General features: G+C 41.1%; 1 long non-coding RNA gene across 2 annotated transcripts in view; it reads right to left on the minus strand.

Annotated features, from left to right (window-relative positions):
* LOC143844661 (uncharacterized) overlaps positions 1 to 25061 on the minus strand; it is a 62035-nt gene that overhangs the window by 27310 nt on the left and 9664 nt on the right. For both annotated transcript variants that reach the window (XR_013234075.1, XR_013234076.1), the window contains exons 2-4: positions 5255 to 5339; positions 4824 to 4963; positions 4370 to 4483 (exon numbers count right to left, since the gene is read on the minus strand). This is a non-coding gene — a long non-coding RNA (uncharacterized LOC143844661). The remainder of the gene's footprint in view (positions 1 to 4369; positions 4484 to 4823; positions 4964 to 5254; positions 5340 to 25061) is intronic.

Here is a 25061-nt window from a genome sequence, read left to right on the forward strand (position 1 = left end):
ACAACCTTTCAAATACTTAAAGAGGGCTATCATGTCCCCTCTCAACCTCCTTTTCTGCAGGCTGAACATTCCCAAGTCCCTCAACCTATCTTCATAGGGCTTCGTCCCTTGGATACAAATAAAAACTGATTGTGATAATAATATGAGAACTGCCTGGACCACCCGTGAGGTTCAATAACAAGTTTTATTAATGGAATCTACAGCTAAACCCTAAAACAGCTTTTCACTCTATCATTACTCCTTCTGACAGTAGTCCCGTTTAAGGATGGGCACAAACCAGGAAAATGAGGATCAGGGCTTCTTGTGGAATTGCCCCACCTGTCATTTCCCCAGAAAGCACTTTCCTGAAGGCACTTTCATTGAGGGTACCATAACTTGGTCCTTGTAAATTCAATCCTCACAAATCTTGGAAGGCAGGTAGAAAAGAGACAGAGAGCCCCAGTGAGTTCAGTGTCTCTAACTTGCACAGGATCTATTATATATACTCCTGAACCTTCTGAACCTGCACCTGTCAAAATGATCACTAGTGGTCATTTTGACAGGTTATTGTTATTATTATTGATGATAACAACAACAACAACATTTATAGCCCGCCTTCCTACGAGGACTCTAGGCAGGTTACATAAAAATATAAATTCCATAAAATCCCATAAAACCCCCTAACTCATATAACTCCTAAGATACCAAGATGGCCAGGTCCATCCAGTGAAGACTCTAGCAGCTGAATTCTGCACAATCTGGAGTTGCTGGGTCAAGAACAAGTGTAGGCTAGTGTACAGTGAGTTACAGAAATCTAGTCTAGAGGTGACCATCACATGGATCACTGGGGCCAGACAGTCTGGAGGCAGGTAGGGTGCTAAACACCATGCGTGCTACCTCTGTGACCTGTGCCACCATCATAAGGGAGGCATCCAAGATCACTCCCAAGTTCCTTGCTGTGGTATGTTGCTCAGGAGTGTATAGAATAGATCCTGTGCAAGATAGAGACACCAGACTTGGAGGTCCCATGTGAGTTTGGAGATTCAAGCTCACACAGGATCTGTTCTATACATAGCTGAACTTTCTGAACCTTCATTAGTCAAAAGGGTAATTTTACAGCCACAGGCTCAGGGGTGTTTAGAACAGAACCTGTGCAAGCTAGACACATCAAAGTTGCAGGGGCTATCTCCCAGATGTTGTTGGCTTAAACTTTTGCAAATGTTTAGAAAGACTATCTGGGATGTATCTGCTCACAAACTGGCGTGAACTTCCACAAACAGCTTGAAAGTTTGTAGAAAGTTTGTGCTAGCTGCCCTGACACAAACTTGACTACACAAAGTATGAACCAGCCAAGGCTTGTCACAAACTTTAGTTCATGAGACCATTTGTACACATCCCTAGACCCCTTATAAATACCAAAACATAAAAACCATGCCACCAACAGACAATGCAGAAGCCTCTCTACACAATAAAGAGGCTCATCAGGAATACAGAAAAAAATATGAAACAGGTAAAAAGAAAGCAGAAAGGGAGAGACTGATAAGGCCCTAAATGCTGATAGCAGCTGAGGAGCATTAAAGGAAAAGCCTTGCCCCTGAAGAACTTGTAGAGTCCTAGGAGGATGATTTCAGTTGATATACATTTCCAAACAATGGCTTGTAAGCCTCCTGCTTAGTTTTCTAAATTTGGTCTTCTAAAAGAACTCCTCTTACCATTAGCAAGAGAATCTCAAGCTCTGCTGGGTACTAAAATTCCAAAATCTGGAAGGAGATTTCAAGCTAGCAGAACATCTGCCTTTCAATGTTCCTTTCAATGAAATCCTAACCAGTCATCATGATATTCAGTCAATGTCTGTGAATATACAACCCTTTTGGCATCTGAAACCACCAATATTCACCACATACAATAAACTGCCAAAGGGTATTGGTTTAGTAACTTATATTTAAACTTCAAATTGGGGGGGGGGAGTCTTCTTCAACATGAACAGATTTATTGTGGCATAAGCTTTAGTGGGCTGCGGCCCATCTGCTAAAGTTGGCACTAGTTCATGTAAGCTTGTACTACAATAAATCCGTTAGCCTTTAAGGTTGCCACAAAACTTGTTCACATTTTAAGACATCTTAGCTATTCAGTTGTTCCCATGCTTTCAACAGTACTGCTGAGAGAGTGACTGAAAGACTTCATTGCCCCCATTCAACCAGCTATTGATAAGCTTTAGCCAGTGGCCAGAATGTGATGGTGCTTTGGCACCTAGGTTACATTGTTCCCCATGCACTAAAGTTGTTTCAAGCTTCTACCTCTAAAATACCTTTCAGTTAATGCACAAAACTATCTTCTGTCAACAGTTAAGTCAGGGGTGCTATAAAGAGGAGAGATATCCAGTTGTCTTTAAAAACATAAAGGCAAACAGATTAACATCTTCACCTGGAAATGGCTAGATCCACATATTGCAGATATTGAATTGATTAAATCTGTTTGAAGTATTTATATCCCTCTTTTCTCCTGACACAAAGGGGCTAAGTCATTACATTAGTCCACAAAAAATACAATACAAATCAAAAGAAAGTAAGCCATTACCCATTACTCATTTTCTTCTACTTCATGGGCCAGCAAAAGCACTTTGAAGAAGGCCCACTTTGCCAGGTTCTTAAAATCCTTTGAAAGGTTGAGGCCTTCTTTGTGTTCTGTGAAGACTCTCCCAGCCCCAACCAAGCGCAGCCACTAAAACAATCTGAGCAGAGATATTTGTCATCAAACTGGATGAAGAAGCTCAGGTGGTTGGGTTTCCAGAAAAGTTTTACCATTACAGATATATTTAACAGTTACATGCATACACTTCTTTAGATATTGCTGAGTGTTTGACGCCCAATTCTTAGCTGAGACAGGTCAGCATCTTGTATACCATTCTTAAGGGATTCATTCAACAGCAGCTTTTGCTATGTAAACATAGCCCAGGTCAGATAATTAGCTGTAGTGCTGATCTGTTATTTGCAAGAATGAAGAAACCAAGAAGAGTGCTAAAAATATTCGCACATCCAGCCATTCCTCAGCTTCTTGCTGTCTCGCTTCTGTCTGCCGCCTTTTCATGCTCCTCACACTCCACATGACTGCTTGAAATGGCGTAAGAGAACAACATGCTTTACACATGACTCTCTTGTGCCTGTCAATCAAGCCAGGCAGCCAATCCCCTTTAACAATGTTTTAAAGGGCCCACAATGCCTGCTAATTTTTTAAAGTAAAACTTCTCCATTGAAATGCCTATGCATCTAATTATAGATTCATAGTGCTTTTTATAATGCCACCCCTTATGAAATCACGAGTCTGGAATCTTTAAAAAATTAATCTCATTCCTGATTTGGGGAGGGGACTTTAGAAAGACATGCATTGGGCCAACTTTGGGGGGAAATTATTTTTGGCTTTGCCTGCATGATTGAAAGCCTATTCATTGCTCCAGGCAGTTTGCTCTAAAATACCCTCTGTCCCCGGGAGAAAGGAGTGGGAGGCGGAGATAGCACTTCTTTGCCTCCATACATTTCTTTAGCATGTGGTTTGCTGGTTGCTCTCTTGTAGCTCGCACTACTTAGGTCGGGGAATCCACTTTATGCGATTCCCCAACTACCACTTTAAAATGGCGGATGTTGCTTAAGGTTTGGTGGATGGAAACTGCAGGTTGATGATGTCATGCAAAACACCAAAATTATGGCATCTTCAAAATGTACGCATTTCACTATATTTATCAGGTGTGGAATGGCTGTTACTCTACCCACCCAATCCCCAGCCAAACTGCCGATCAGTATTATCATCAATATTTTTGTGAGTAAGGATATTTAAAGATAGTCCTGGCATCAGAGGAGGCTTCACATGTCCCACCCCCATTTAACTATGTGCCTGTTCATTCAACTAGAAAAACATGTGGAAACCTGTCTCCATGCAAATCTATTTCTAGATGCTATAGTCAAATTTTGAATAGATTTCTGTTTGTTCAGTGCAAGTAGTAATTAACACACAATAATTGTGCTGCAAATATTGCAGAATGAAAAAGCTGGAATATTGGCATTTTATGTCTTTGTTACATTTTAAATCAAAATATTTTTAAAGGTTACTTCTTAAGTCTCATTGTTTTGAATAAAAGCTGATTATACCCATTATTTTGAATTCAAAGAGCATGTAAATTCAAGTCTGTATATATTATATTACAAAGCTTTGCAATAAAAAAAAATCATGAGATTTTAACTTCCGTATACCCCTCACAAATACAAATGACTAAATTCTTTTGCCCAAGGGATAACATTACTGTTTATGAAATTATAATCAGAGCTCAACAACTGAATTTGTGAAAGACTGTGATGCTATACACACTCAGGGAGCAAACCTATGCTGATCTACTCACAAGTAAGTGACATATTCTTCAGTGGTATTTACTCCCAGGAAAGTATCTCAGGTACTGCAGCCTCGGGCTGCTCAAATCCAAGTCAATATGATTTAAGCAGTGTACTTTGTGCAGCTATAAACAAATTAACAAAACGAGAAATCATCAGTGGGATAACACTTCATATTTTGAATAAGTATGTCTCAAAAGGGGGGGGGGATGAATAGTGCTGCTAGGAATGCCCTGCTGATTTCCAAAACAGGAGTCACTGAGCACACAAGCAAAGTTTTTCTTCCCCCAGACTCGCAGTCAATAGTAGAACTAATTGAAAACCTATAAATTCAGCACAGAGCAGCATGTAGTCTCTATCTAACTCTGCCTATACATCAATAGGTCATTCTCAGTTAATTAAGTGAAGGCGTAATCAGCTTAATTTATGTAGTCCAGGGCAGTTAATGATATCTTAGTACAGTACCTGACGTCTGGCCTGCCCATAAAACTTGTAGGATGTTCCCAGTCCATTCTGCTGCTCTTCGACTTTAGGTCCTCATTTTTCACACACGGCTCCTTGTCCAGGTCTTCATTCTGAAGCCATTAAATCAAACGCTCTTGAAGCTGGAGGTAAAAGAAAGCCTAATTAAATTAGCAAGTTACTGTACTGACCTTACAGTTCACGCTTATTATGTATGTAGTCTTGGGGAAAAAATAGAGCGCTGTATTTGAAACACAAAATATAACCAGCAGGACTTCAAGAACGTAGCACTGCATATGATGAGACAACTGTAGAAAAGCAGCCTGAGAAGCCTGGCAGTTTTGGAGAATCAATCACATCCTGAAAGCAGCTACAAATACATAACAGAATTTTCCTATAAGTAAGTTGAATCTCAGTAATTTTAAAGGCTGTACCTCAGTAGAAAGGACATCCGTGTTCCGTCATGGCAGGAGCCCTTTCCTTCTGGCTGTCTCCGCAGCTCACCTTCGTTTTTTGAAGCTGCAAGTTTACACACAAAGACAAACCACAATGTCAACCAATTGGACCTCACTTAAGGAACCGAGGAGATCGATTCGCAAAGCAAAGGATGAACAGGACCCCATTTCTGAAGTACGTTGCTCAAACTGCTCTTTCATTAAAAGATGCTCTCCCTTATTGATTTTGGCTTAAGTAATGAGAAAGCTTATCCAAAAATCTTTAGCATTTGGGCTCAAGTTAAGGAAATCAATACAGTCATTTCCCATTTGAACTGCATATGTGAGTTTTATGTACAAGAGACAAGACAAAGCCAAAATCGGATAAATCAATAGCCTTGTCAATAGAACATGAAGCTGACAAATGGCGTTTTTAGGCAATTAAAGTGAGCTGTAAACATACAGAGGTTAATCAATTACAATACTGGGCTATTAACAGTTTTTAATTTATATAAATATTATATACCATAGTGAATCTTGGCAAATGAGCTGGTGTAAGCCTGCTTTTAGGGCTATAGCTCAACTGATCATTGCAAAAGGGAGCAGGGAAAAGGGTTGGATGACATTCGTACTTTCCATTTAGAATAGCTAATAGGCCATGTGCCCTGTTTATAAAAAGACACAGTTAAAAATGCTAATGAAACCACAAAATTCAGAATATAGTTTCATGATGAAAAGTAGTAGACCTTAATTTCCACAGAGAAGAAGGCTATTTCTTGAGGAGGCCTTTGCTTCTCAAGTTCTCTCTCCAATGATGTGACCAATGCAAGAGAGAAACTATTTGTATTATGTAACATTTTTATATTGATCACCTGTTCCTCTGTACAAAAATTAGACCTATTGCTAGACACACCGGTGTACTTATTTTTAAGACACATATTCATATAGCTATTCCAAATACCTTGTCATAACTGAAATTAGACAGCTGCCTAAACTTCTGGGCGAGGGGTCTGAGTCCCACTGTGTCCAATTGAAGGCCATGAAAAGACAAGCTACAATGAGCCAATGAGTCTGTTCCATATTTTTGCAATGACATCAGCTACAAAAGCAGAATATACTTTCCCCCTATTTTCAAGGGACACCAAGGGACATTTTGTACATGACTGCCTCCCTCATCACAGCCTTTCTACAATGGTATCTGGCTATTGTGCTAGCAACCTCTGGCCAAGATGCTGAAGACACTTCAGGATCAGGCCTTGGGGTTCCAGAACCATCCTACTGTAACCTTCTGATAACAAGGTGGGCACAAACCTGAGAGGGGAGTGGCTGGGACCCTAGTGTATACAAACTACAAAGGGTGAAGAATCTACTTCACCACCAGTCAGGATTCTCCAATCTGAATTTTAAAGCTGTCTTAGATATGTAAGGAGGTTTGCCTTCATATGAGTATGTACAATACAAAGGGTGCATTTGAATTTCTTTAGTGTGAGCTTAATAAATATTATGTCTGTATTCAAGAACTAAATGTTTGGCTTTGTCTCATTATCCATCTCTCATCTCTGAGGAAAATGTCAGATGGGTCAGAGTGGATTTCAGAGGAGGTCTGATCACTCTTTCAGCTCACTGACACTGGGCCAGACAGAGAGAACCTCCATGCTCAGAAACAACAAACTTCTGACTACAAGTGCTATGAGACAGTGTCAAGAGAAGGCCTCCTTGTCCTGTTTGCTGCTTAACCAGTTGGCCACTGTGTAAAACAGTATTCTCAACTAGATGGATCATTGGTTCGATCCAGCAGCTCTATGTTCTTATGAGTCACTTTCACTTCTCACTTCCATTCTGTTTCCCTGAAGAAATAGAAATGTAAAGAAGCACAGGGGTAAATGAAACCTGAGCGCAACTATAGACATCATGGTGTCATCACTGAAATGGCCAGAACTAGCCTAGTTGGCATTTGAACATCAGAGCTAATTCCATTCATATTAGATTCAAGAGGATAGCCATGTCGGTCTGAAGCAGCAGAACAAAGTTTGAGTCCAATGGCACTTTTAAGACCAACAGAGCCAGCTTTGCATAGTGGTTAGGAGTGCAGACTTCTCATCTGGCGAACCGGGTTTGAATCTCCGCTCCTGCACATGCAAACAGCTGGATGACCTTGGGCTCACTACAGCACTGAGAAAACTGCTCTGACCTAGCAGGAATATCAGGGCTCTCTCAGCTTCACCCACCACACAGGATGGGGAGAGGAAAGGGAAGGCGACTATAAGCTGTTTTGAGATTCCTTCGAGTAGAGAAAAGCAGCATATATGAACCAACTCTTCTTCTTCTTCAAGTATTAAATGTGCATGCACACAAAAGCTTAAACCCAGAATTAAACTTTGTTGGCCTGAAATTTGTCACTGGACTCAACCTTTGTTCCATTCACATTAGTTATCCCTGCAAATGGAGGGTGCTCATCTGGAGATTTAATGAATTGTGTTCCAAAAATCCTTATTTCAGAGCCATAAGAAATAACGGTAATCATCTAAAAACTATGGTTCTAGCAAGGTTGGCCATTTTAATGTAGATGACCATAATGGGACACCCAGTACATCCCAACAATTAGCATTACCATAGGATTCAGGTGTTTCTTTATTCTTGAGTAGCACTATGTAAATTTTCAGGGTTTTTAATAGTTGGAGTATTGTGTTATTATTAAGCAGCACAGTACATGCACCATTTTTTAGAGCTAGGTGGAGAATCACCACAGTATCATCACAACAGTGGGGAGGAGGAAGTGATACAATAGCATTTGGTTTGGAAGGGAAAGCAAGGTTAACAAGGGTTAAAATCTCATTATCCCATTCCATGTGAAGTCACTATTGCATATGCAAACTGAACATCAAAAACAAAGAAAAGGGAGAGAAAACATGATGCAAATTGCACATCAATTACTCTGGCAACATGAACACCACACAGAAGGGGGGAACACCTTGCGTGGAATCGATCCTGTTGGATCCAACCCACAGCGACAACTTCAATTCCGCATCCTATTTTTTGCTCCGATTCATTAATGGTGTGAACATATGCAGTAAAACACTGCAACAATCAACTGGATATAATATGACTGTGTCAAGCTTCCTTTGGTGTAGAGTTTTACTGATGTGCATATGAACACACATGTGAAGTGCAAAAAGAAAGACATATATGCAATCATGGCAATGGTCTATGAGGTACAACACTAACCCACTCCCATTCAGAGCAAGACTGAGGGATACCCGATGGGCAATTTCCCTATTTATGAAGATTGTTTTCCCAAATGTCCATACTGCATTATTACTGGTTTCCATTTCATCTCCCTTGAAAGAAAATGGAGGCCATACAGCCAAGCACACTTCCTTCCTTCCCTTTAGTGAAGACTATGCTGTTTTTTTCTTGACTTGGACCCTTACTGTGACTTACTTAGTCAACTCGTGGCCTATGTTAACATTTAAATTTGCATCGATTTTCACCTGAAGAGACAATGTTGGCAGCTGATGTGGTTTGTTTTAGCGCAATCATCCCACGCCAGCTTGCAAACACTTAAGTAGCAGAAGTAATTACACTACCAAAAGGAATTGTACTGAACAAAATCCCAACACATTTATTTAGCAATTTGCATGATGCAGACAACCATAGCAACCAGGTGCTATTTACAATTTCAAAATATTAATTTGATAAGCCATCCACAGAGGATTGTGTCAGATATAAAAATATCACAGCTGCCACCAGAAATACTGTAACAGTCAACCTCAGAAATAATATAACCCCAGAGTCACAACACTGTCATCCCCTGTGAAACAGACTCATAAAAAGGATAGGAAAGGATAACTGCAGATAACGCATATGTACTTCAAGCCACCTACAGACTTCATAATGACTGGTTGCCATGAGAAACATGGTTGCCACCCATCTGTAAACTGGCAGGTGTCAATTGAAGTTCAGTCAGGAGACAGAATTCAACATAAAGGTAAAGGTAAAGGTATCCCCTGTGCAAGCACCAAGTCATGTCTGACCCTTGGGGTGACGCCCTCTAGCATTTTCATGGCAGACTCAATATGGGGTGGTTTGCCAGTGCCTTCCCCAGTCATTACCCTTTACCCCCCAGCAAGCTGGGTACTCATTTTACCGACCTCGGAAGGATGGAAGGCTGAGTCAATCTTGAGCCGGCTGCTGGGATTGAACTCCCAGCCTCATGGGCAAAGCTTTCAATCGGCTGCCTTACCACTCTGCGCCACAAGAGGCTCTAGAATTCAACATAGATGGCACTATATCAGGGGTAGTCAAACTGCAGCCCTCCAGATGTTCATGGACTACAACTCCCAGGAGCCCCTGCCAGCAAACGCATGGACATCTGGAGGGCCGCAGTTTGACACCCCCTGCACTATATTGTCCCTCAAGGAGCAGGTTCACTGAAGGACTATACCATCCTGGTATAGTGATTAAGAGTGGCAGCCTCTAATCTGGGTTTGATGCCCCATTCCTCTATGTGCAACTAGCTGGGTCACCCTGGGCTAGTCACAGGCCTGGTATAGCTGTTCTCACAGAGCAGTCCTCACAATGGTCTCTCAGCCTCACCTACCTCACAGGGTATCTGTTGTGGGAAGAGGAAGGGAAGGTGATTATAAGCCACTTTGATCCTTCAGGCAGTGAAAAGTGAGGTATAAAATCATTCTGCTTTCCCATGGATTTCCCTATTCACCTCACTTGGGTTAAATTTTACATTCCTCCATTCAGTTCTCAGTTTGCTTTCCAGGGACTTTATCTCAGGGTTATTTGAGAGTGCTTTTGTATTAGTTTTCTCCCTTACTTGATTGTAAAGTCGAAGTTAATTTAAAACATAATTACTCTGTTGGATTTGTTCCCCTTGCCAGTTTTTACCCCTTGGAAGCCAGTCCTTCACTCCTCTACCAATGCCCAATTGTACCTGCCACTTCATACCTTCTGCCATTCTCCCCCATTCCTTTAGTTTACAAATCTCCAATTGTCCCAATTGTCCAGCTATAAAATATTTTCTTCTTCTTTTTGCCCAGTGAACTGTAACTAACAAAAAGCCGTGCTATTCACTAAACTTTGATCACTTGAGGAGAAGTGGACATTGATCTCACTACACATGTTTCAACCTTCTAGGGAGCCCCTTCGCAAGTTTTGGAACAGGACAAGGAAGGATGAATAGGGGTGTCAAGACTGGCATTGTGTGCATTGCAAACTGTCCCCAGTTGTGAGTGCAATGGGAGGCCAATAGTGCTAAGCTGATATTTGTGTGACATTGTGTCTGCATATGTTCATGCACACATGCAGAATGGTAGAGCAAGGACTCTGAAATGAAATGTCTGCCTACTTACATCACCTTTCTCAGCAGTTGCTGGTCAGCGTGTTGCAGTCCCTTTCCACAAACAGTTCCCTCAAATCCTAATAGCCTCATGAAGGTATTCCAACTCCTCCATTGCTACTCCTGCGCAATCCTCCATTTGGAATGCCTGATTCTCAATCACCCATGCAGTGGGAACCACAGCCAAGTGGATCCACTCCCAGTGGTCATCTATGCCCTTCCCCACTGGTTCAGTTTCATGAGAAATGCCCCCCCCCCAACACATACACACACATCCACAGGGTTCCCATCCATTAGCTCAAACAGGATAGCTCATTCCAGTTCTCAAGAACCAAGCCTGCCACCATGGTGAGAATCTATTATTCCATGTAAAGTCACACTGGCCCCCTACCTCTAGTTTCTTAAAGTCACTGGCACTAACAAGGGGGATGTGCCTCTCTTTTTGGGCTGTGGGCAGGGGCACTGCATATCAGGCCCATCTTGCCACAGATGGCAGTGGGGGTTGTTGATCCAGTGATTGTTCTGGCACCTGGTGACCTTGGGCCCCAATTGTGGGATGGATTGGTCTGTCTGGCCCCCACTCTCTAGAGCCAACACCCACCACCATTAGCTCCCACCACTACTCCTAGAGATTATCCACTTTATGCTTCAGCATCACATTTTCGTGCTCCATATGGATGCATGTTGATGGGACCAGAGCCTGGCCAACCAGGGCCTCCATTCGGCTATGTACCACAAGCCTTGGATCTCATGGGGGTCAACATCATAGCTTGGAACATCCTTGTGTTGGTGGCATACATCCCACACAGCCTGTCAAGCCTCAGAAGTACCCATTGTGGTCTTCCATCCAGAGTTACCTAATTCCTAACACAAGGAAGTGCCCACTGACATGGTTTCATGCTCAGTCCTGTGAGGCTTCAGCTTGTCTAGCTCTTGATTTGTGTCTTTCCCTATGTTGGTGTCCTGTGCCACCAACCTGGTGTCAAACATGGCGAATCACACAATGGGTCACACACTTCGTAAAAAGTGACTTCCAGAAATCTGTCAGGCCTCTGTCAAACTCTCAATAAGCAGCCTCGCTGTTGAAGAAAATCTCTTTTTTGAATGTAATAGTGAACAGAGTGCAAGTTGTTTCCTTGCTAGAACTAAAGGGCAAACATATAAGCATAACTTATGTTTTCTCTGAGACCTTTCTCCCCAAATTGAAATTAGGTGCACTGAACAAAATACCTGGCACAAAAGTTTCCCAGGCAAAACACATGCTAAAACTGAGACACCACAAAGCACTACAAAGCACTCCTAACCTATGCACATAGGTCAGAGCAATAAAAAATGCTCTGGGGAAAAGAGCCTCTTCCCCTGGGCCTCTGGTCTATAGAAAAATCCTGGGCATACTAACATATCAAAGTAGGGAAGGGACCATGGAAATAGGGAAACAGGTAGCATGTGAACATAGCACAACCCGTGGCAAGTCCATTGAACAGGTAAACAGGTAAGATGTGAATAGGGTCTTGACAAATGACTGCCTTCAGCAGGAATCCAAGTAAGCTCAGACTACCTAGATGGAATCAGCAAAAACAGTGAGATATTTTCCCCTCTATGCCAAGGAGTTTTATTACTGCCCACCCCTAAATAGATCAAATGAGTGTTTCCTGACATCTCTAGGATAAAACTTCTTGAGGATTTTCAGTCTCCAAAACTCTGTTCCCTGCTACATGTCATCTTTCCAGGAAAAGGGGGAGGGGGAATTTGAACATCCCAGTGACTTTAGACAGAGAACAATTAGCATTTGTAAAGGGTACCTAAGATGAGGCTGGAGAGCAACTGAATTGACTTTCCCCTTCCTGCCTGTTTTCTTCCAAGAAAAAGAAAAACATTTTTAAAACTAGAAGTTTTGCTCAATCCAAACTTCCAAAAGAAAAAAATCATTTCTTCACATTCTCTGCTGTAATTTTTAATAAGAGGCTCTAGACTCGAAACAGGCTGCTGGGAAGAGGAGGGGGAAGTAAATTTCCATGAACCCCTTCTGCTCCTGCTTTTTTAGTGTATAGCCTATTATTATGAGATTAGATATTAAGCCCGCTATGGGCAAAATACAGCGGGCCCTAGCATGATGGGTGGGTGGAGGGATGGGGCGAAGGAAGGAGGAAAAGGAGAGAGAAAGAAAGACAGAAAGAAAGGGAGGAAGATAGAGACAGAAGAAGAGGGAGAGAAACAGGTAGCCAGAAAGAGGCAGATGGAAGAGAGGGAGGAAGGGAGAAAGGGAAAAACAAAGTGAATGCTGGGAGGAAGGGGAGGAAAGGGCAAAGGGAATGCTGGGAGGAAGGAAGGGCAAAGGGAATGCTGGGAGGAAGGGAGGACCAGAGGAACGTAGGTGGCCTTGGGACCTTCTGCTGGGCCCAGAGGCAAGCTCGGCTGCTCCAGGGCCTGGCAGAAGGCTCGGGACTTTGGGAGTGGGCTTTGTGGCCTTCTGGCGGGCCCAAGGACAGGCGAGGGTTGTTGTGAGAAAAAAAATGGAAGAGAATGATGTTACAAACTGCTTTGAGTTCCCAATAGGGGAAAGTAGAATATAATTTAATCTAAACAAAATAAGGTGAACAGGTACTAACCTCAGTGGGTTTAGAAGGATGTAATTCTGTTCAAAATGGCACCGTAAAAGAAGTAGCTGCAATAAGCACTGTGCATCCTGAGGATTCCATACTAATGCCTCGTATCAAATAAATATTGTTTATATTTAATATTTTTGTGAGTTCATGCACTACTTTAAATGCATAGTGTTTGCCACAAAAATTAGATTAGCACTTTCAGCATTGCAGTACAGCAATATCATACAATTATTACTGATATCAATAATGCTTTCCTTTCCACAGCTAATCCGGTAGTAGAGCATTGTTTATAAAGATATTAAACAAATGGATTATTCACATTGTGCAATGATTTTCAAGGAGGAACAGGAGCTTTTATAATTATCATATGGAATTGGGGTAATAAATGAGTATAATTTTTATTAACAGAACTTCATTTACATAAAACAAATGCTCATTGAATTATAGAATATGATAATATCTACATGCCTAGTTGTATTTGTCATTTTTTTTTTGCCTTTTGGCAACATCAGAATTATAACAACCTGATTTATGCACTAAATTTAATGCATAATATGACAACATACCAATATGTATGCCCTATAATGTATAATTTAGACACGATTGCTATATATTTCACCCATTATTTTGCAGCTTAACTATGATCACTCATGCATCTAGATCAGGGGCGGGGGGGGGGTGCAAGTTACCCAATATGAATGTTGGTTTGAATTAATGAATATTCTCATAAAAATACTCCAACTATGAATGTTTAAAAAACCTTGTCATAACATTCACCAAATGTACACATGACAGCTAGCATGTGTTACTGCGTTTTCACCTTAAATATTTGATGACTTCCTCTTTACATCCAAGATTCATAACCCATAGGGCTTCATTTTCATACAGCATATGTAATTCAAGAGACATTTATTAGTACAGTCTTCATTTTCTGCATCAACAAATTGTTTTTCAGATGCACATTAGATAAACTTTGCAGTTTCTATGAGACTATTTTATTCAAACATTTTAATGCTATCTGCCATTCCCCCTCCCCTTTGGCACTGTGTTACCCTAGATCAGGGGTAGTCAAACTGCGGCCCTCCAGATGTCCATGGACAACAATTCCCAGGAGCCCCTGCCAGCATTCGCTGGCAGGGGCTCCTGGGAATTGTAGTCCATGGACATCTGGAGGGCCGCCGTTTGACTACCCATGCCCTAGATATAGGGGCAAGACATTTTGTAATGTACAACAATCAGGAAAAAATAGGAAAGGATTCTTCGTTTTAACATATGCGTATAGATATGGAAGTCCCCATACATGGTTCTTGAGGATAAGTGAAAGAAATAGAAATCACAAACATGATTGTTACTTGTTTAAAAAAAAAAAACATTGCTGGTGCACAAAGTGCATTTTTTTCTATATTCTATATTTTTCTATATTTTCTATATTCTCGAAACACTATCTTGTGATTTACCTCCCCAAACAAAACAAAACAGAACAAAGGGGTTAAATATTCGTAGTTATTTAAAAAGGAAGCCAACAAGCCATTGTTGGAGCAATATATTACTCTGTTAGAAACTGAAGGTTGTCCACCGGGCGGGTCACTCTCACTTGACCTTGTATGCACAGAAAGGCAAGTTCACCATGGTAACCTTGGTCTTGTGGCTTTCCATACAGTAAATCATTTCAGCTCTCCTTGTGTAATTCTTTTATTGGCTGTGCAATTGAAATGTCATGCTTCACGAACAGAGAAGCTAGTAATTTCTTACGGATGATTAAACCACCTCTGTAATGTATGAGCATGGATGGAACTGTATGTAACACTCTTAAGCATGAACCTCATTGGGCGGTAGGAGGAGGCCCCTGTGAACACTTGTATTTTTCAGATGCTCAAAGACACGATTGCGGAAGAGCACACAGTACCTTTAAGATTCGCACTTTCAAAAACAGTCACATTTTCTAAGTGACTTCAGTGAAAACTTGACATCTGGCAATCTGAAACAAATAAATAGGCCATTTAAACTTTTAGAACTGCGGATTGCCCCCCCCCACACACACACACACACATTTCCTCCTTTCATAACCTTGTTGGAAAGTCTCACATACATTCAAGTGAACAGACCCCAAAGATGCCAGAGTTCTGACATTTTTCTCACATTAGACATAAGAGGTAAAATCTGGCAAGGAGCAATCAGAAAATGGTTGATTGTGCCACTGTCACATTTTTACATTCAGTCATAAAATCGCCATGGAATATTGCTACTAAGAATTAATCTTGTGAGTCTGAGCACTAATCAATAGACATTCAAATATCTTCAGTATTCTTATGTCTACTAGAAACAGTCTATTGGAAGAATTAAAGTTCAGTTTTTTCTTTATTCATATCCAGCTGCCTCTAGTCATGTTTTTAAAAATTGCTTTGAATTTCTTTTATCTTAGGTGATGTTGTATATATTATGGACTTGTGTATTATTGTCACAATGTTGGCATTCTTGACAGAATACTGTTCTTAGACCTTCAGCCATATCCATTCAATGCCTTGTGAAATGGATCATTTAGGCCCCTTCTAGCCAGTATTTCTCTAATGCAGTTCAAATTAACTCAGATCATATGGGTTAGCTCTCTATGCAAAGTGAGTTTCATTTAACAATAACTTTTACTGCTCAGGTACGTTTACAGGTAACCTGTGTCACCCACTGCCACAATGAGTGGCAGCAGGGGAGACAAAATTAAAACCTGTCAGTGATGTATGCACTATGATGCCACTTCTGAGGGAAAGCTATATAGATTTTTTTTTAAACCCAGAAATCATGTATAGCAGCGGTCCGCAACCTTTTCCAGGTTGCGGCCCGTTGCCAAGCGGTGAGGGGAGAGAGCAACCCAGGCCCCCGCGCAGGCATGGCAGTTTCGCGCAAACACGCAAACACGCGTGCAAGGCACAAACATGCACACACGGCAGTTTTACGCATGTGTGCATGCACGAGGCTGCCACGCATGCACATTTGAACTCCCAGCAGGGGCACAAATGCACATCTGTGGTGGCTCTGCGCATGCATGCGCAAAACTGCCACACGTGCACGTTTGTGACCCAGTTGGGCACACACACGCATGCGTGGCAGCCCCGCACATGCCCATTTGCACTGCTGGCATGCCGGCGGCTGCACTTCCCTCTCCCCCCCCCCCCCCCCAGCAAGAAGCTTGCTGAGCCACAAGCTAATCAGCGGCTTCAGCCATGGCCCACTACCGAATGTTATACAGGATGCATATGTTATACAGGATGCCACTGTAATCATCCTGTCACATAGCCTGCCTATCAAACTCTCCATTCCCTGGCTCATTGATGGTATTTTAGAGGCCTCTTTCCCCACAAACTGCTTTTTCTCCACAAATGTGAGTACCTGTAGAATCACAAGGTGACCTTTGAGCACTTTGTATGTTGCACCTTCACCCATCCACTGCTGTGCATTTGCAGGGACTCCGCTGCTCACATGGAATGCAACATAATGCCTCAGAAGCAAACAGGGAAACCTCTTTTTGGCACATCAGAGGTTCTGATTATACCAGTTCAATGTCCTATTCTTAACTGAGTTCCTCCTATCAAGGGAAATTATCTCTTCTCTCTGCATCCTTGAAAGGTCTTATGCTTACTATATATTACTGTCCTGCAATTCTACATTCTCTTCAGTCCAGTACTGTTTACAACAACTTTCCTCATTTATAGCAGATGGTTTTCATTAAGAAGTGCAGCTAAAGGTGCCAGTACTAATTTGCCCTTTTCAAAGTAGGTCAAAACATCCAAGAATCTCAATTCCTTAAATTAGATTAAATTTTCATGGAGTCTGCAGTCGTCTTGGTATCTTATGCCCATATATTCCAGAGCAGCATTTTCTTGTTGGATTTAGTAAAAAGCATTAGAGAATGGACTTCTTAAATGGCATGCACAAATGTCTAATTTCTTTCATTTTATACTAATATTCATAATAAAAGCTTCATAATCTGGACTCTTTAAATTGATATATGTCTTCAGTTATATTGCTAAATTTAAGTCAAGTACAGCTTTTTAAAATGCCAGATATAATGATAATATAATGGATGATTCTTGGCAGGTAGCCTTAACTGGTGGTTTCCATGGATTGTACCTAAATGTTCCATGCTTTGGGGGTATGATACAGGAATCTGTACACACCTACTCCAACATAAGAAAAAGCTGTATTTTCTTTCAGTTGCAAATGATTAAGGCTAAATGGCTCAGGATGTAAATATTTCATCAGGAAGCTGAATTTTGGCCAGAGTTTATGGGGGCAATTTGGGATTGGTAGCATTGGGATAAAGCAGAAGGTCGGGAATAGTTGACAGAGGCATTCATTTTGAAAAGATGTATCAGCAGAGAGATTAAAAGGATGGTTAATCTACAGAGAGCTCTATTACGTTACAGCCAATATATATGGAACGGTGCACGTTCCATATGGCATCAAGTTCACATGTGGCATGTGGCATCAAAATGCAGCCTGCATCTTGGAAGAGCTGCTAGAGATATGGTTTCACCTTGAGCACAGTATTTTTCAGTGGTTCACACTCTGACCTGATATTAACTTAAGTTCTGAAAATCAGGTAAAAGGTAAAGGTAAAGGTATCCCCTGTGCAAGCACCGAGTCATGTCTGACCCATGGGGTGACGCCCTCTAGCGTTTTCATGGCAGATTCAATACGGGGTGGTTTGCCAGTGCCTTCCCCAGTCATGACCGTTTACCCCCCAGCAAGCTGGGTACTCATTTTACCGACCTCGGAAGGATGGAAGGCTGAGTCAACCTTGAGCCGGCTGCTGGGATTGAACTCCAGCCTTATGGGCAAAGCTTTCAGACGGCTGCCTTACCACTCTGCGCCACAAGAGGCTCGAAAATCAGGTACAGACAGGCATATATGAATGGGCCCTTTCATCATTAATTTTCAGGACAGGTTTTTTTTTTGCATGTATCAAATGATAAAGCAGAAAACAAATCTAGACAACCAATACAAAGAATCTGAAAAGTGTTAATTTCTAACATATGTATATAGCAATGGTAGTCAAACTGTGGCCTTCCAGATGTCCATGGACTACAATTCCCATGACCCCCTGCCAGCAAACGCTTGTAAATGGACATCTGGATGGCCACAGTTTGACTACCCCTGGCATATAGCATGTCATTTTTGCCACTTGGCACTACTGCTGAACCTTTCCCAGCCCCTGTGTAACGGGAGTGAGGAAAAGGGCTTGCAAGTCAGAATTCTGACACAAAACAGAGGACTAGATTTCAGGTTCTCCAGAATTCTATTAGGTGGGATGTTGAGACATAAATGCTCCTCTAGCTTAAAGACCTATTTTAATAGGGTGGTTAGAACCATTTTTCACACTTAGTTTCCTACTTGCCGAGAGTTTTGTTTTATGGGATAGCATTCAACAGCAGTATTCCCCATCCCACCACTTCATTCAGCTGCATATGATGACAATGCCTCATATATAGAACTGGAGTGGTAGGCATGGGGAGGGGACTGTCAAAAGATGGTATCTAAATTTGAAAGGATGGCAGGGTGTTGGTAGAGTTTAAATGTTCAAGAGAGGGGGAAAGCACCAGGATGCTAAAAAGTTTTATTATGAAGAGAAGCAATTCTGGAGAGAGAGAGAGAGAGAGAGAGAGAGAGAGAGAGAGAGATTACTCACTCTTTAACTGTTATGTTTTATCATTCTGTTCTGGAGGCAATCAAGGAGGAAGTATGCTTAAATGATCAGGAAGTCTCCAAACAAGCCAATAAGGGCATAGGAAGAGTCTATTTGAAAAAAATCAGGAAGTTCTTAATTTAATTCTGCTAAATCCACATCTCCTCCAATGCCCCCATAACATATTCTTCATATGTTTCTGAATCGTGCACACTACAGATCTTGCACATTCCAACACCAGTAAAGTTAGTCCACTCTGGGAATCACTAGATGTTTTTATGGTGAAACAATATTATGCTGTAATGTAACAAAGAGATTCTGTTTACTTGATAATGGACTTAGTAGGCTACCTATGAAGATTAATCTGGACACCATGGGTCTCTATGAATATTTATACTGCTGACCTGGAGTTCACTTTAGAAATCCTCCTAGGTGTTAATGCACTACTCTCTCACTTGTAATTTCTAATCCCATTTTATTACTTTGTTGATGATTGTATGTATTATACTGCTCTGGATGTATTCTTTTTAACTGTGTAGACTACCTTCAGTCTCACTGGAAAAAATAAACCAAAGTTAAGTAAGAATCAAGATGAAAAGACTGAAATGTTTAGATACCAATGGAATGGGGAAAATTTGTACTTCCTTTAGTGTACGTACCATTTCAGGAAAGTAATGGGGGTATCACTTGAATAGCTACCATAGGATCTCCTCAATCTTCATTTTGCCTCATTCTCCATTCATTTCACCAAGAGGATAGACTGAGAAACAACATGTTTGGGTCTCTCTCTATTCAGCAAAGTGCAGATATAGTTTTTTGTTAATGAAATTTCTCCCACCTTGTTATGTTGGTTTTCCTTTAATCTCCAGTTCCAGAACTAGCACAATTCTCAATACAATCAAATCTAGAAAGATTCAAGCATTAGATAGACAAGAGAAGAACCAAGTCTATATATGTAAGACAGGAGGGTAATTTGGTATCAACAGCATTTCATAGAGGGATCTGGACTGCAAGCTTTCTAAACAGTTGCATACTGAAAACTGCTAGATTTACTTCTGAGTAAATGCATACAGGCTCAAAGATGTTATGGTGGTTAACAAATGAACACAAGTAAAGAATGTTATGCTGTAATTGAAAATTTTAGATTACAGCTCCTCTGTATCTGAAATACTCAGATCCTTTTGGGGTTGCAGAGATCAAGGAGGCTGTTAAACTGAAAAAAGAATTCAGAAGAAAACTATGTAGCTGATACAGGCTCCATAAGGAAAACCATATGATGAAACAGAAAAAAACTGGCTATATTTTAGTTTAAACAAAAGAAACTCAAGGGGAAGAGATATTCTGCCCTGAAGTATCCAAGTCAGTGAGGTGGTTCTTTCCTAATTTATAGACTTCTAAAAGCCCCTCCTGTTCTTACTTTGTTGTCCTCCAAATTACTTATATTAGGAACAGCTGTCTCCTAGTATCTCTCTCATATTCCAGCTCTTAGTGAAAACAGTTAATGTATAGAGATCTACAAGTAATAAAAATGTACCCCATTTTTTATTATCTGTTGGTCTTTCTGTCCTTTTCTCTAAAATTTGCTAGACTTACCACAGTCTGTCAAGTTGCTTTCAGATATAGACTTCATGGCTGGGCTTTGAGTTGGGGCGGGGGGAGAAATGAAGAGATATCTGACTCTTGCCCACATCAGAAAACATAAGTGGAGTTATAGTCAGCAGAGCCTCATTAGGCCTAGAAATCGCAACAGCTGAGGTTTCAGTCAATTGAAACCCTCGGGTTGAGAAAGATCTATTATCTGCTGTGAGTAACTATGTGCCAATGAGCTAGGCCCTTCTTCTTGTAAATGGAAGGGTTAAAGAATGCAACATTTGGACCGCAGTCTGTGGCATTTGCAATTGGTGTGCTGGTAACCATTGTGTGATCTACAGAACACATTAGAAGAGGAGAATTATTGGTATTTCAAAAGGTGTTGAGAATTGAGAGCATTTCTTAGAATAGATTGGATGCAATGACAATGAGCTAGCACCCCTAGAGTTCTCAGCATAGGGCTACTGCTGGGGTCCATCAGAACATTCTTCTGTTAGGATTTACTGAGAATTGGTGCCAGGCCTTCATACCAGAGCTATGAAAGGCAATTGCAAAGAGCCAATCCTGCCTTATACTCTCGCCATTGTATGCCTGATGCTCCCTGGAAAAGAAGTTGGAGAGCTTGCTAGTAATAGACTCAGAGCTTACTGAGCATACAGGTACACCATTATAACAGAGCTCCCCTGCTGATCAAGAGCATAAGTAACATCAAGGTATTTGCCTTCTCAATCCATTTCCTTTGCTCCAAAAGATGGATTCCTGCAGTGCTCACAAGAACAGGAGAAATGCAAGGACAGCAGATATCTGTGGCATTGTCTGCCTTCCATTTATGTTGTAGAAGAGCAGAACATGCATTTTCCAAAGGCATTTCTGGATGTACAAATGCAAATCCTGGATTTTTACAGTGTGTTTGGCCACAAAACTGGTTCAAAACATTTTTTTCCAAATTGAAAATACATATAGTAATCCAGTTATTATGTAAATATAAAAGGGGCTGTATAGATTATAAACATTTTCTTCTTTAAATAACTTTCCTTTTTGCCAGATACAGCCTGTGTCCAAGACACTCAAGACTTTAGGGTGCTTTTCTCAAGAAGGGATGGTGGCTCTACCAGTTCCTCTCTTCTCTGCAGCCTGTTGAAACTTTGTTCCTGGGTATCAGCAGACCCTTGAGAACAACATAGTCATTGTATGCACTGGAAGGTTATTGGTCAGCAGATGTCATCTCTGAACCTCTGCCCATTATTTTTGAAACTTCTTGGAGAACAGGTGAGGTGCCAGACGATTGGAGGTGGGCAAATGTTGTCCCCATCTTAAAGAAAGGGGAAAAGGAGGATCTGGGGTAATTATTGACCCATCAGCTTGACATCTGTAGCTGGCAAAATTTTGGAGCAAATAATCAAACACTCGGTCCTTGAGCAGCTGGAACTGAGAGCTGTGATTTCTAAGATTCAGCATGGGTTTCACAAGAACAAGTCATGTCAGACCAACCTTATCTCTTTTTTCGAGAAAGTGACTACCTTGCTGGATCAGGGGAATGCCGTGGATAAAGTTTATCTGGATTTCAATAAAGCTTTTGATAAGGTTCCACATGATATTCTTGTTGACATGTTGGTAAAATGCGGTATGGATCCTAATTCTGTCAGGTGGATCAATAATTGATTGACAAAACGTATCCAGAGGGTACTTGTTAATGGTTCAGCATCTTCTTGAAAAAGAGTGACAAGTGGAGTACCCCAAGGATCTGTCCTGGGACCTGTGTTGTTCAACATATTTATAAATGATTTGGATGAGGGATTAGAGGGGATACTTATTAAATTTGCAGATGATACTAAACTGGGAGGGGTATCAAACACAACTGAAGACATCAACAGAATACAGGATGATCTTGATAGGCTTGAGAAGTGTGCTAAACTGAATCAAATGAAGTTCCATAGGGACAAATGTAAAGTTCTGCATTTAGGTAGGAAAAACCAAATACACCAATATAAGATGGGGAAGACTTGTCTTGGCAGTAGCATGTGCGAAAAGGATCTAGGAGTCTTAGTAGACCATACATTGAACATGAGTCAGCAGTGAGACTCAGTGGCTAAAAAGGCAAATGGGATTTTGGGCTGTATCAAACGGAGTATTGTGTCCAGATCATGGGAGGTAACGGTACCGCTTTACTCTGCTCTGGTTTGGCCTCACTTGGAATACTGTGTTCAGTTTTGGGCAACCCAATTGAAGAGGGATGTTGACAAACTGGAACTTGTCCAGAGGAGGGCAACAAAGACGGTGAGGGATTTGGAGACCGAGACACATGAAGAAAGGCTGGGGGAGCTTAGTCTGTTTAGCCTAAAGAGTAGATGACTGAGAGGGGATCTGATAACCATCTTCAAGTATTTAAAAGGGTGCCATATGGAGGATGGAGCAGAATTGTTCTCTCTTGCCCCAGTGGAACAGACCAGAACAAATGGGATGAAATTAATTCAAAAGAAATTCCATCTAAACATCCGGAAAAAGTTCTTGACAGTTAGAACAGGCTTCCTCAGGAGGTGGGTTCTCCATTGTTGGAAATTTTTAAACAGAGGCTAGATATCTGACATCTGAAACAGAGAGGCTGATTCTGTGAAGGCAAAGGGGTGGCAATTTACAGTAGATGAGTGATTGGGATGTGAATGTCCTGCAAAGTGCAGGGGCTTGGACTAGAGGTCGCTTCCAACTCTATTATTCTATTATTCTATGTTCTCTCTTAAGAAAACACAATTTCTGTTGATGGACACCACCATATTCGCTGGCTAAATGTCTGGAGGCTGTGATGGGCTCAAGTGGAGTTGACCTAAATTAAATCCAGCAAAGATGGAGGTCCTCTGGCTTGGTCAGCATGCTGCAGGTGAGACAGTACAATTCCCAGTTCCAGTTGACACCTGCAACTACTATCAAGAGCCTGTGTAAGATTCTTGATGCCTTCTTAACTAGATCACAAACATTAATCACCAGGAATTTTTCTATCTCCACCAGGCACCGCAACTTCCACCAATTTGATCACCGTAGTTCATGCAACTGTCACCTCCAGGCTAGATTGTTGTGACTTGCAGTGCGCAAGAACAGCCCTTGAAGCAACTCCAGAAGCTTCAGCTGACCCATTGACTTCTGATTTGCCTCCAGTATTGCCGTTTTCAGCAGTTCCTCTTAACCATTCATTGTGTTCATCAGCTTTGAAATATGAAGCTTGGAATCATTAAGATGGAAGGAACCTCCTGAATCATCTAGTTCAACCCCCTGCAGAATCGTCCATGCGGCTCAAGTCTGTTTGTTCTGATGGGCAACAACTCTCTAGGGACTAAGACAAAGAATTATCTCCATCAATATATGATGCTATTTAACTGGAGATAACAAGCATTGAACATGAGACCTTCTGCAGGTGTTTTGCCACTGATCCTAATCTGCCCCAGTTAGCCAATAGGCTAAACATCTATCAGAAAAATCTACCACAGCCCTGTCTCTTTCTCACAGTTTCCAACTAGCTAAACAAAGACACAATAAATACATTCCTTTATCACACTACTTTAAAAGGCAAAAAGGTTGCCTTTTTTTCAATAGATGAGATGTAATTTGTTGCATGCAATATGTATGGAACTACTTTGCATTCTTACCAAAAGGTCAACAGACACTTATATTTTATCATATTCCGAACATAATCATAGAACTGATATGCATTTCAGTGGTAATGATATTTAATTATTTGAATTATTAATATTTATTATGAAGAAACATTCCTAACTTATGCAAATTGGCTTCATCCCCCCCCCCGGAAAAAAATCTTGGCTTTCTGCCATGAAAACTACTAGAGCAAGAAAAGATGAGTAAAGTCTAAGCGCTATCAGTATGACATGATTGTATTGACATGGAGTAATACGAGAACATACCAGGCACTTGGATAACTAGGAAAATTAGTAATGGGGTTTCATCTGCTATAGAAGAAAATCACAGAGAAAGGGGGGACAAAATGGCAAAAGAAGGATAAGGACAAACTCAAACTTCATGAACCCCACAAAGGAACAACAAAAAACAAATACTTTTTCATAACAGTGTGTATGAATTCATAAAAACATTTATGCTTTTACAATATACAAGAAGGAAGATCTGTGCACAGCAAGTATGCGTCAGGGTGAATGTGACTCACCTTCCAAAGTGAACCAAGATCCAAAATAAAGAGGTTGAGCATACAGAAGAAACTCCTCCTGCCATATCTCACTCCTGTGCTGAAAGGGCTACAGGCATAGATCTCATAGGAATGCCTCTCCCCATCCCCTATTCTAGGCAGTGACCAAACCTAATGTCTGTAAGAGATCCTCTTCACAAGTTTGTCTGAATATTAACAATAGTGTGATAATGAGAAAGAAAATGTATTGAGAGAAATAATATAAAAAGCTGGGCTGGAGAGACGACAAACTCAAATACTGGAAGTAATGTCAAGCATTCAGTACTGGAGCGCACATCAAGAATGAGTCACTCATATGCTAAACATATGTTGTTGTGTCGCAGCAAAGTGGAAGCAAACATCAGTTCCAGAAGTTGAAGAATGGTTGGACAAGATGG

Source organism: Paroedura picta, chromosome 9, assembly GCF_049243985.1.
Source record: "Paroedura picta isolate Pp20150507F chromosome 9, Ppicta_v3.0, whole genome shotgun sequence".
In the NCBI taxonomy this organism is placed as follows: Eukaryota; Metazoa; Chordata; class Lepidosauria; order Squamata; family Gekkonidae; genus Paroedura; species Paroedura picta.